At 34.7% G+C, this 12912-nt stretch overlaps 1 protein-coding gene across 3 annotated transcripts in view; it reads right to left on the minus strand.

The window, feature by feature from the left end:
* Nucleotides 1–12912, minus strand: part of LOC129242947 (hemicentin-1) — a 129774-nt gene that overhangs the window by 41572 nt on the left and 75290 nt on the right. The window lies entirely within an intron of this gene.

Genomic DNA, 12912 nt, shown 5'->3' on the forward strand with positions numbered 1-12912 from the left:
TTGGCACTACAGGCTTTGGCAAACTTAGTCTTGGAGTTATAGTCAGTTGAACAACGCGTAAAAGAGATTACAAATTTTATTAAAAGGGCTTACGTAACTTTTTTAGTTAACATAAATGGGCATTTGAGTGAACAATCAGCCGTATGGTGTGCTGCAACTGCACATCCTATTAAAAAAATGTATATATATATATATATATATAAATTGTACATCTACCCACAACTAGTCATTTTTTGGTGTGATTTTAGGCTGGCGACGTCTTCACACCATACTTTTTCGAAAATGAGGACTATCAGGCTGCTACGGTGAACGGTGGACATTTTCGAGATATAATAACAAAGATTTTATGGCATGGTAAAGTAAGGGAGGAAATTTAATGAATATTGTGTATCGTACATAAATGCAACGGATTCAACGAATTAAAAAAAAATTATAGGTTTAATTTTATTTTACTTACAGAAGAAAACCCGTGATCTCATTCAATCACTCTGTACTAAAAATCGTACTAAAATATAGTTACAAAATCATATATCCATTTTGTAACGATATTTTATGTGTGAATTGCGATTGATGCTCAAAAAAGTTTGGCAGATGAGCGTGTAAGGTGAGAGGCACTTCCCGATAAAAATTTGTGTGAGATTTAATAAAAAAGAATAAAGAATTTGAAAAAAAAATATCCCGCTCATAGCATACGCCTACTGGCAGAGGCATTTATGAATATTTTTATGCTAATAGTCATCAGCGGCGAACAAAACTAACACTTTACAAGGCTCTCATCATGCCCGTCCTAACTTATGGCGCAGAAGCTTGGACGATGACAACATCCACGTTGGCAGCGGCGAATATCGCAGGCGATGGAACGATGAACTATATGAGCTTTACGACGACATAGACATAGCGCAGCGAATAAAGATCCAGCGGCTACGTTGGCTGGGTCATGTCGTCCGAATGGATACAAACGCTCCGGCTCTGAAAGTATTTGATGCGGTACCAGCTGGTGGTAGCAGAGGAAGAGAAAGGCCTCCTCTGCATTGGAAAGAAACGACTGGCGTGCTTTGCAAAATCGCTTAAGCGGTTATAGCGCCAATTAAGAAGAAGTCATCAGCGGCTTACAGGAATAAGCAGTTGTGCGCAAAAAAAATATTGCATAAATTTTAAAATATTATAGATATAAACAGTCTTAATTTCCTTGAAAAATAGTAAGCTTGTTTTTCTCAATTCATCTACGTTCTCTCCCGTTTCTCAGAACCGCTTTATACATATATAATATTACAATTGTTTTTTTTTTCTCGTGAAAAACCTTGTGCATAATGGAGGTATGTTTTTTATAATTCAAATTGTTTATTAGCCTATTCTAAGTGAAGTTATTTCATAAGAAAAAAATAAAACAAGATAAAAAAAATGAAGGGACATTTTGTAGGATGGCTGATGAAACAAAATTTATTTTCATACACAGGATTCCAGTTCCACGAAATATAATTGACAGAAACTGTCAGGAGCTAAAGCGACTGGACTTATAGAATACAACAACTTTATTTGTGAGCTTAAATTTAAGCGAAGCTATATAGTTCTTTTTATGGAAGGAACCAAATAAATGTTTTTTTTTTTTTGTTTTAAATTTACTTTTAGTGTAAGTTTGAACTAATTTCTGCATACTTGACCAAATACTGTACCTGAAAGAAGTTTTATTTAATTTTAAGAAAAAATATTTTGCATGCATTTTTATTATAAAGAAATGTCGTAAAACGTTGGAATTGAATGGCCTGAATGTTTTTTTGTAGTTGAACTGCTCCAAAACTGATTACGTTAGAAACATATTGGACTAGAATTTGTTTGGCTAGTATGAGCTGGCATTGTGCTGATGATTGGCCGTACAATTGACATTTCCTTGATAATGTATACGTTTAACTAACATTTTTAAGTAAAATTGAAGAACTACCATAAAAAACATCTCTCAGCACATTTGTGGAAGGAGGAGCTCGGCCAAACGCTAATAAAAGTGTATGTGACAATTATTTTTATAATTTTTTTTTATAAAAATCATCTCTCTGCACATATTATCGCACCTAGTCGTAACATAACTGGTATTTTTGCCTGGTGATGATTTACCCTACAGTTTAGCACTATTTCGATTAGACGTTTTTCAGGTAGCAGAAAATTGGCTCATGTAGATGTAATATTAGAAGTTGATGCTTGGCATAGATTTTATTATTTGGTTGTATGTGTTCGTGGCTATGGCATCAATTGTTTTAAGAAATAGAAATGCATCTCAAGTTTTCAAGTTACTTTTTAAAGCGTTGAATGGCTTACTCCTGCTGAATGTTGAGTTTCACGCTTTGACCATTAAATTCTGCTATTTCTTTCTTATATTGTAATTGTCCTAACCTGTACTTATTCATATCCATGCGATTTCTTCTCACATACAATTTGTTTCACGTCTATAAAAGTCAAAATTTTTCAAATTTTTTAATCAAGACTTTAAGCTTTTAACCAGAATTTTTAGAATTTGTGCAGATATGTAGTTTTAAAGTATAAAAAACGTCTAAGTTTCTGGAGAAACTGTATCAAGAAACTGCGTCTACTAGGCAATCAGTGGAATAATTGGGAACGAAGTAGCGGACGCATTGGCAAGAGAGGCTGGGGCTTCGCCTTTAATAGGACCCGAGCCCTTCCTTGCTATTGGGATAAAACACGGGCTCACGGGCATTCTCACAGGCCACCGCAGAGTGCGTAGTCATCTGCACATGATCGGGATATGGTGCATTGATTCTTGTGCTTTGTGCAACTAATCCCCGGAGACTCCAATGCACCTGCTTCTTGAATGTGACGCTATAGTTGAGACATCTCGGCTAACTGCAGCCAGAAGAAAGACAGATACGTTCAATTCAACCCAGCTCCATCCGTAGTTTAATAAGGGAACTGGGTGTAGATGAGGTACACTGATGAGTAGTGGGCGCAAAATGACAAGGGATCGAAGTGCGAACCTCGAGCTAATCTAAGCTAAATCTTAAGCTTTAATCTAAAGTTTCTGGTAACAATAAAATACCGCTGATTTTTGACAATTTTTTTTGCTGAGTTGTTACACTTTTTCTTTTATATTTTTTTATTTGAAGAAAATTGTTAAAGAAATTTTGCTTTATGGCAGAAAAAGCCAACATTTGTATAAGAAAACATCATTTGGGTATCAACTAATAGTGGTTGGCGCACGTACTAAACTATTTTCTCTCTTTGCAATATTTTTAATGGCAAAAAGTGTCAGTGAGATTTGTGCTCCACGCAGACATAAAGTGAAACACATTTCAGTTACTCCATTAGGGAACTCGTTGTTAGTTGGAAGGTACATATTTATGTTTGTGGCTTTAGTTCATCTTTTGTGAGTAAATCCCGGACCTTTGTAAGCATATAAAAAATCTAGCCTTAAGCTATAAAGCAATGGTGCGGCATGTATGTGTGTGTGTATGTGTGGAATTTCGAACAGCTATGTGACAGATCTAAAAGCCAGCTTTGACAACAAAGCAAGATTAGATACATACATACATATAAATAATTTGGTATTTGGAAGTGTCATAATAAATTTCAAACTAAAGCGCACGTTTTTTAGTGAAAATTACAAAAATATAATAAACAAAATATTCTAATGTAAACGGTGAACGTGCATATGGAGGTTGCATGGATTTATTGCGGATTATAGCACATTTGCTTCTACTTACTTTTTGGACGCACTGTTTGTTGTTAGTTGGCAATGTTACGTTGTTGTATTATTGCGAATTTTATGTTATTGAAGCATTATTTGGAAAATGTGTTAGATGATATATGGCGAAGAGATAGAAGAAGGAAAGAGATGGAAATGTTTGAAATTTTAATTAGTTATAGCTGCAAGTCGCACTAAACTACAAAATACACATAAATACAAATGCTAAGCAAATATACGGATTTCATGGTTTTTGAAATATCATAGTAGCAGGATGCATACATTTTTATTTTCATTAAAATATATACAAAGTATTAACTTTCGTTGCGAAAAATTAGAAATCTAAACTAGCAGCCTGCGGTACATATTTTGGGGTCATGTCCTGTTTATAATATTGTATAACGTCGTGTGTGAGTCAAACTTTTCCAAGAAAAATTTTATATGTGCGTGAGACTATAAATTTTATATGACAATGCTGCATACTCAGTTTTTCCTTTTCTCATCAATTTATTTTTTTACATAAAAGAATATAAAATATAAGAGGACTAAATTTCAAAATCTAAATTTTCAAAAAATAGTTTTAAGTACTTATGCACATCTTATATTATTAACATGGATATCAAACGAAAGAGAATATAACCAGATACTAAAAAATATGTTGTTTGTTCTGCGCAGGTCAAATATAATAGAATAATGTCCTTTGAAAATTGTATCCTCAATTATTTTTAAAAACATTTAAAATTTCGAATTAAAATAAATGAAATTCTCTAAAGAATTATTTTGGAAAAAATAATATATTAAAGATATATATCTATATATACATATTGTAGTAATACATACCTAGCTTCATTCTACCTAAAAAATAAAAAAAATAAATAATTGGCGCGTACACTTCTGTTAGGTGTTTGGCCGAGCTCCTCCTCCTATTTGTGGTGTGCGTCTTGATGTTGTTCCACAAATGGAGGGACCTACAGTTTCAAGCCGACTCCGAACGGTAGATATTTTTATGAGGAGCTTTTTCATGGCAGAAATACACTCGGAGGTTTGCCATTGACTACCGAGGGGCGACCGCTATTAGAAAAATGTTTTTCTTTATTTTGCTTTCACCGAGATTCGAACCAACGACCTCTCTGTGAATTCCGAATGGTAATCACGCACCAACCCATTCGGCTACAACGGCCGCCGTACTCATTCTACCTGCTGTTTTATAAAAACGTAAAACAAATAGTCTAACTTTCGGTCCATTAAGTAAAGTATACGCAGTGGACCACCCTGTTCACGTTTTCCTTCTTGAAACATTAAATTCTTTCAAAATATTTAATTGATGAATAAATTAAAACTTAGTATTCAAAGGGCATTATTGCTCTACATTTTTCATGCTGAAAAGTTAACAAAATTTTTTTTAAATATATGGACATATCCTCTTTCGCTTAGTATCCATATTCATATCATAAGGTGACTATAAGTATTTAAAACAATTTTTGAAGTGAAACTTCTTAAGCGTCGATGGACGAGCGAGAATAGAGAGTAAAATTTCAAGGCTATGCAACGTTTTGGGCATTTTCGTTCCGGAACAGAGAAAAAAATATAACATAGAGGAAAAGGAGGGAGAGAGCTATACCTTATATACATCTTAGATACCCTTTAGGCTATTTTCTCTGAGTTTTTTCTTGTGGTTGCTAATTTCTAGGGAGAAATAATACTGCCTACTTTTTGGCGCTTGTTTGTTGGTGCGAACTTGCGGGAAATATATTTTTGGTGCCTACTTTTTGGCGTTATATATCTTTGGTGCCTACTGTTTGGGGTGTTTTTTGGTCTCAAGTTTTTTGGCGCTTTTTTTGGTGCCTTCTTTTTGGCACTTATTTCCGTTTCGTGGCTAGTGCTTGTGCGTATTATAAAGAGCTATCCATTCCGGCGTCGGATTTATTGGAATTGCCTTGCCGTAATTTGTGCCGTTGCTGCGGTCCTGGAATAGCTGCGTTTTGTGCGGGTGATATGCGCCCGGAGTAGAGCGTGTTGTTGCCACGGTTTGTGTCCGGCGTTTACCTACACCAGTCAACCCCTCTTCGTATTATATAAATTTTGTCTATTTGTATTCTCTGCGAATGTTATGAATTTATTTAGATATATATTCTTTCCCCCTCTCTATCTCTCATTCTCTCTCGGGTCTATCCCTCTTTCTTTGTCTACCTTGACAGTTTCACTTCTATTATGTCTAATACGCTACACGCTCGTCGTGTAAAATTTGAAATTGACGAAAAAATAAAACTAAGAAACTGAGCACGCGAGAAGTTGTTAAAAGTACAGATTGTTTACCTCAGATGTAATTTTATTAATTTTTTAATAATTTTTTGGCCTAAAAAAAGTTGAATAAATGTCACTCTTTTGCTGAATCTTTCATTTGTTCCTTGTAAAATAATTTTAAATTTATTGGAAAATAAAAATTACACGCATTTCACGAAAAGGCGACACTACGCTAGAGTAGAGAATGCCTCGGGAGGTGTATTAAGCTTAAAGGAGAATATTTTGAATAGAAAAGAATAAAAATTTCATAATTCATTTTCTAACACTCCCTCTTTTTCCGCAATTTTTTTTATCCACTCGTACCTTCGACAAACCGTCTTTCAGTAGATTGCTAAGAATTCATAAATAGCTGGAAAATCACTTTTGCCTCACTAATTTTAAGCGTAAAAATGGAATTTTTCGCAAGGTAAATTACATTTACTTAAGTTTCGCTTAGCTGGTCTCCAGACTAACATAAAATGCGTTTTTAAGGAAATATTGTTTTTTAATTAACTTCTGAGTCATTACTCCTTGACCGCAATTGATAAGAAGTAGCTGTCTGCATGTATGCGATGCGTACTAAATAGATGCGATGATTTTTAGCGACATTTCAATTGCTTATAAATGTACGAATGTTTTTGTGTCACTATGTGGATGCTAGCGATATTGGTTTCAAAAGCGCATTCAAGTGATTTCGAATGTTTTGTATTTTTTTCAGATGTATAAGTAAATGAGCTTCTGGCAATCCACGGGATATGCAAAGGGTCAGACATAACTCAATTATGTGGGGCACAAGAAATTTGGAGAAAAGCAATTAACACCGTGGGGATAAAATTCAATGTTACAGGCTTTTTACCTTGCCACCAGACGTAAAATGCAGAACCCGCTGTTTCAAAGAAAGCAAATCGTAAATAAAGTGCTTTAAGATTATTTGAAATATGTATGCATATACAGGGTCCGCCATATAACTTTACGGAATTAAAAATGCTATAAAAAAGAAACTACTCAATATTTTTCCAAACTGTTTTTTTTAATTTTGAAGTACAATCCTTCCGGTTAATGACGGAACACAACTTCATTCATATGGCTGCCTCGGCTAGCCATGCACCATCCCATACGATCGGTCCAATTTTTCTTTACGCAAAATTCGTCTCAACGATGTCTCCGAAATGTCCAATTGTTGAGAACGACGGTGAACTGATGTTCCTGGTGATTCACGAACACTCTCGGCCACAGCAGCAATATTTTCGGGTGTACACACGGTTTTTGGTCGGCCACGCGCTGGTTTGTCAATAAGCAACCCAGTTTCTCTTACTTTTTTCGCAAGGTAACGCACATACGCTTCATTCGGTGCTTTTCTTCTTTCCATTGCCGTACGTAATTTTCGTACACATTCTGCAACATTACCATGATTTTCAAAGTAATGTCGCAATATTTCCCAGCGTTCTTTGAGCGTATACACAACCATTTTCGTTCAGCGGAAGAATAAAACTAATTTTCTGTCAAATCAGATGACAGCTAAGTGTTACCATTCTTCAAATAATACCTAGTTCAAATCCGTAACGATAGATGGCGGGCCCTTTAATATATATATTAGGGTCACCCACAAACAAAAAATAAAAAATAAAAAAGAAACAATAAAATAAAAATGAAACAGTTCTGTAGACAAAGAAACAAACAATGGAGCGCATAGAAGACATAACAAAGATTTTCATTTCCCAAAATAATTTTTTTTAGTTAGAAAAAGTTAAAAAAAATGGATGAATAATTTGCGCCACTTGTACTTTAACCTTCCGTTGCGCACCCGGGTTTTTTCGATCTTCGAAGTGAATTTAACATATTTCTATTATAGCTAACGACTTGAGCTTCCAGGTAGCTTTCTATAATTTAATTTTCTATCGATTTATGGGTGTAACCTTTTAAAACGGATCTTCGAACAGGACGAAAAAAGGCCAGACACGGGTGCCCAACCGAAGGTTTTAAAAAAGGAGTCCAGAGGAGGCTTAAATATTCTGTCAAAGTATTTCTGAAATATTGTGTATTTTTTCGTCTGAGAGCTTAAAAAGATAAATGAAAACAGAAATTTTTGAAATAAAATTTTTTTTTTTATTATAATCTGACAGATAATTTCATAGCATTTTTTTTTTTGAATATCATATCCGGTATATCTTCTTCGCGGCCATGAACTAAATAGTTCATTCTATCTGTCCAGTTTTTGACTATTTTTTCCAATAAATTTGGCGGTATGGCGTCAATAGTGGCCTAAGCTTTTCAATAAATTGATTGCAAAGCGCGCTGTATGGCAAGTTGCGCCGTCTTTTTTCAACCAAATGTCTTCGATGTTTAGCTGATTAATTTTTGGAGTCCAAAACTCAGTCAACATTGCTCGATAGCGCTCGCCATTCACCGAAACGGCAGCTCCTTCCTCATTTCAAATGAAATAAAGACCGATGATGCCGCCAGTGATCTATTAACTTTACGAGTGGATTTATTTTTTTCTTGTTTTCTTTTCAAAGTAAATTTTCACAATTTGGCAGCGCTGCTCTGGTGTTAAACAACTCATGATGACTTGCCAAACCTTACTGAACAGAAATGTCAGCACAGTTTGAAGTGCTCAGTTCTCAAGCCATAATTATCTTATGTTGCTAAAACTCACCCGATACATTAAGATGTACGTGAGCTGGACCGATTTGAAAATATTGCCAAAAATCGGATTTTTTTTTATAAAAAATAAATAAGTTTTTAAAAATATTTTTCCCCAGAAATCACTTCAGCTGGTTGCAGAATTTATGCCTATAAGGTCTGGATAGAACTTTTTCTAATTCTATCAAGGAAATCAAATTAATGGAATTTTTGGCAGTATTTTAAAATCTTTCAAACTCACGTTAATATTAGTATTTTTTCCGAAATATTTTAGCGCAAGTTTTAAAGTACAAGGTGGCACGCAAAATTAGTCATCGAGTTTGTTTTTGAATAACTTTTTTACTCATAACTATTTTGAGTCACTGCAAACTTTATGTTGTTTTTTACGTGCTTTATTGATTGTTGGTTTGTATACCGCAGCTGTTTAGTTCACAAATGTCAAATGTCAAATATGATTGACCTACGACGTCAATTGCAAAAATTATAAATCTTGGGATAGTCTAATTAAATTTGCGTATAATAAGTTTTATAGTCCCATTGAAAAAGCAGTACCGATTTAATTTTTGCATCGAGAGTGGCGCACCCTAATATATACATATAAGTATGTAAAGCGCATATGAGCAATAGCAAATGAAATCAAATTATTTTAGAATGGATTAAAAATCAGGAAAAAGAAAACAAGTTCGAGCCACTCTCAAAATCGGCTTAAAATACTTTCAACTGCTATGTATCTCTGCAAGTGCAACTCAAAATATTAGCAAAGAAACTTTTGGCGTTTACTAAGTATACAAGAACAATTCATAAATGTTATTGTTGTTGTCCCAAATCCCTCCACTGTACCAATTCTATTCTTTAGTTGCACAACTTTTCGCTTACAATCGTTCGCCTTCCCAAATGGATTGGTGTTAAACAGAAATCCGTTTACAACATCGCAACTTAAGCGGCTTAAAAAATGCTCTGTTCTAAGAACTTGATGCTCTATAGTAAAAGGCTGTACCACGAAATGCTAAAAAAGTGGTAGCTAAGTCAGTAGTACCAGAGGCAAAGAGCGATGGTGAGAGATTTGCTGCAAATCCAATTTCCGTTTCCGGTGCGGTGCAAATGAGAATTCAAAAACAAAAAGAAGCGCTGGTATCGCTGATGACCACCAATGGGTTGCGAAGGCCATGTCCAGCGCGAAATTAGAAAAAAAACTGTTTTGGCGGAGAGCATGCAAGAGCGCACACTAGCGTGCACGGTGGCAAGGGAGAGTTGCGCGGCTATGCGGGTAAGCCACGTTAGCTGCATAATAAAAATCCAAACAATTCCCTAATTGCTAATGTCGGCATACCAGAATGCGGATACGGCATTGAATATCCAGGCAGCAGCCCCACCCTGCGAGTGCTGCGAGTTGGCGAATTGTCGAGTGAGAGCGCCGCTGGCTGCCAGCTTTGGTTGGGGTAAGTAAAGCTTGGTTATTATTGTTTTTTTTGTTTTGTGAGTTAGTATGCTGCTCAATTTGTTGTTGCTGTAGGAATTGTAGCCACTACACGAATTCCTAACCGGTTGCTTCAATTTTGCACCCATTCATTATGTGCGCTGGCTGTTTCGCTCGTCTGATTTTATTTAAAAATGTTCGGAGCGAAATATTTAGAGTTTTTGCTATGGCTGTTTTTGTTGGCAGTGATGCGGAAGCGTTGGCTTATGCCATGATCGTTGACCGCGAGTGGGCATGTGTAGCGTGGTAACAGCTCCAGCTGAAACAAATATTGACAGTAATCAGCGCCAACCATTGCAGCTGACTGCAGACGTCCTTCCGATTCTTGATTTCAGGAACTGCTGCGTATTTTTTTGTTTTATGTTTTTTCAATGCATCTTTCTTCTCTCTTTTTTGATTAGTTGCTGTGGTTCATGTTACTATGTTGCCGCAATGGCAGCATAGTAAACTAACTTGAATTGTGGAAATACGGACTGACGACTCCGTAGTGCAACACAACAACTGTTTAATAGTAATAACTGCAAATAAGTTGAACGTTGGAGGAAGAGCGCTTTGCTGCTTTTCAAGGAGTGCACAGCGCACGTTCGCTCGACCAGTCGCTTGAGTAACTTCACCAATCGAAGCTTGGCATGAATTTCTATTTATATTGGCATGCAGCTGGTTATATACATTGACTCTTATTGCTTCAGCTTTGCCTTCGGTTATGACAGGTGAAAAATAAATGATTCAAAACGCAAAATTATTACTCACTTTACAATGTCCATTTCAGGCATAAGAAGTGAATCAAGTAAACCAGATATCAATTTCTAAAATTCCATGAAAGTAAAGAGGTTTTGCTGCCAGTATAAGAATAAAAGCCTAGGTTGTGTTGAACGAGAATGTTGGGTATTGGGAGCCGCCTCATTGCAATGAAACATAAAACAAACTCTCTAATGAATGGGAGCACCATTCCAAATGTAGAGCAGGCAAATATTTCCAGGAATCAGATTTGTGTCCAAGCACCAAAAATAACCCGAAAAGATGATCCTCATAATCCTCTTACGAGCAAAGTAAGAAAAAGCTAGCATCACAGCCTCCCAGTAATGCTGTGGTCAGAGCAGTGTACAAAGCTGCTGGGCCTTGCGACGCAAAGCATTTCCAATTTAAATCTGTCGCATTACTATCAGAAATCAGGAAGCAGAAAAGTATATTAAACTGAATCCAATAAAGATATTTATTTGCCCGAAAGATTTGAATGTCTTTCCTTGCTCAATTTTATAAAGCAAAAACAAAATAATTAATAATAATTAAAATTCGAGTAATTTCAACAAAAAAACATAATTTTGCCCCTTTTTAGATAGAAATAATTAAAAAAATATTCTGAAAATTTTAAAGCGAAATATTTAATTCACATTACAATGTTAAAACAAAAAAATTTTCGAAACTAAAAAGAGGGAAAAATTTTTAATTTTTTTTTGTTTTCAAATCTTTTTCAATTTACTTCTAATTACACTCAAGACTATAAATAAACGCGTTTTTAATTACTAAATTTTTTCCAAATGAAATGCTAAAACGAAGAAAGTTATTTCACATTAAAAAGTTCAAAAGTTTATTTTCTTGAAAAATTATAATTAATTTTTTTCGTTAATTAATTTTAATAAAGCCAATAATTTTCAAAATTTCGAATTTGAAAAAATTTTAAACTATTAATTTTTATTAATTTTAAATTATTAGCTTTAAAATTTTTTAAATTTATTTCGTAATTAAAGAAATGTTAAAACTAAAAATTGATTTCATATTAAAAAGTTGAAAAAAAATTCAAAACTTCGAAATTGAAAAAAATTCCAAAAATATAAATTTGGAAATGGCGAGAATGTCTAATATAATTGGGTCAGTTATAATAGAAAGAAAAGTTAAAACGAAGAAAATTATTTCACATTAAAGAGTTTAAACAAACATTTTCGAAATTGAAAAAATCTCAAGGTTATAACATTTTTTCAAAATTTCTCTGTTCACTTCGTATTGTACTTAAGCTTGCAAATAAACGCATTTTTAGGGAAAATCGTGACAAAGTCCAAAATGCTTGTCTTTGGAGTAACTTAGCTATTGGGTTGTTTGGAAAATAATTTCGTTTTTTCGTGGATATATCGAGCTCCGTGGTTAAACCCAGGCCTTTCAGGTGATCATAAACAGTTGAAATCGATAAGTTTAACCTTCACCGATCTCAAGTGTTATTATTCGCCGGGTTGCATCAACTAATGCCTTTATCGCGTCTTTATCAGCTTCAACCGGCCTTCCAGAACGCGGTGCATCTTCGATATCAAAATTGCCCGATCGAAATTTTGCAAGCCAGTTTTGGCACCAGCTTATTGTCAACAAATTCTTTCTGGCTTGAACAGCTTTTTTAACTGTTCTATAGTAAAAAAAAGTAGAATATGACGAAAATGCTGCTTATTCTCTCCATATTTAAAAGAGCACCGACCAAAAACTACTGCGTAAAATCAATTGAACTTATTCACGCACAATCCATAGCAAGGATCAGCTGTCAAAATATACAATGACAATGGGACTTAAGTGTGAAGATAGCTGTGAAAAAATATAATTAAATCCTCCGTCGAGAAAAAACGAAATTACTTTCCGAACAACCCAATAAATCAAAATTGCATATGCAATTTGGTGGCACCTTTTTGAAATGGAATATTTCATGTTAAAGATGTACGCGTAAGGTGCTTTCACAAGAGGCTGAATTGTAATTTATGGCCAAAATTAAGAAATTTAAAAAGTAGGTACCAGCAGGCGACAAACCCTTTAAAGTTCGTGTTCGAATCTGACGATTGTT

Source organism: Anastrepha obliqua, chromosome 3, assembly GCF_027943255.1.
Source record: "Anastrepha obliqua isolate idAnaObli1 chromosome 3, idAnaObli1_1.0, whole genome shotgun sequence".
Lineage (NCBI taxonomy): Eukaryota > Metazoa > Arthropoda > Insecta > Diptera > Tephritidae > Anastrepha > Anastrepha obliqua.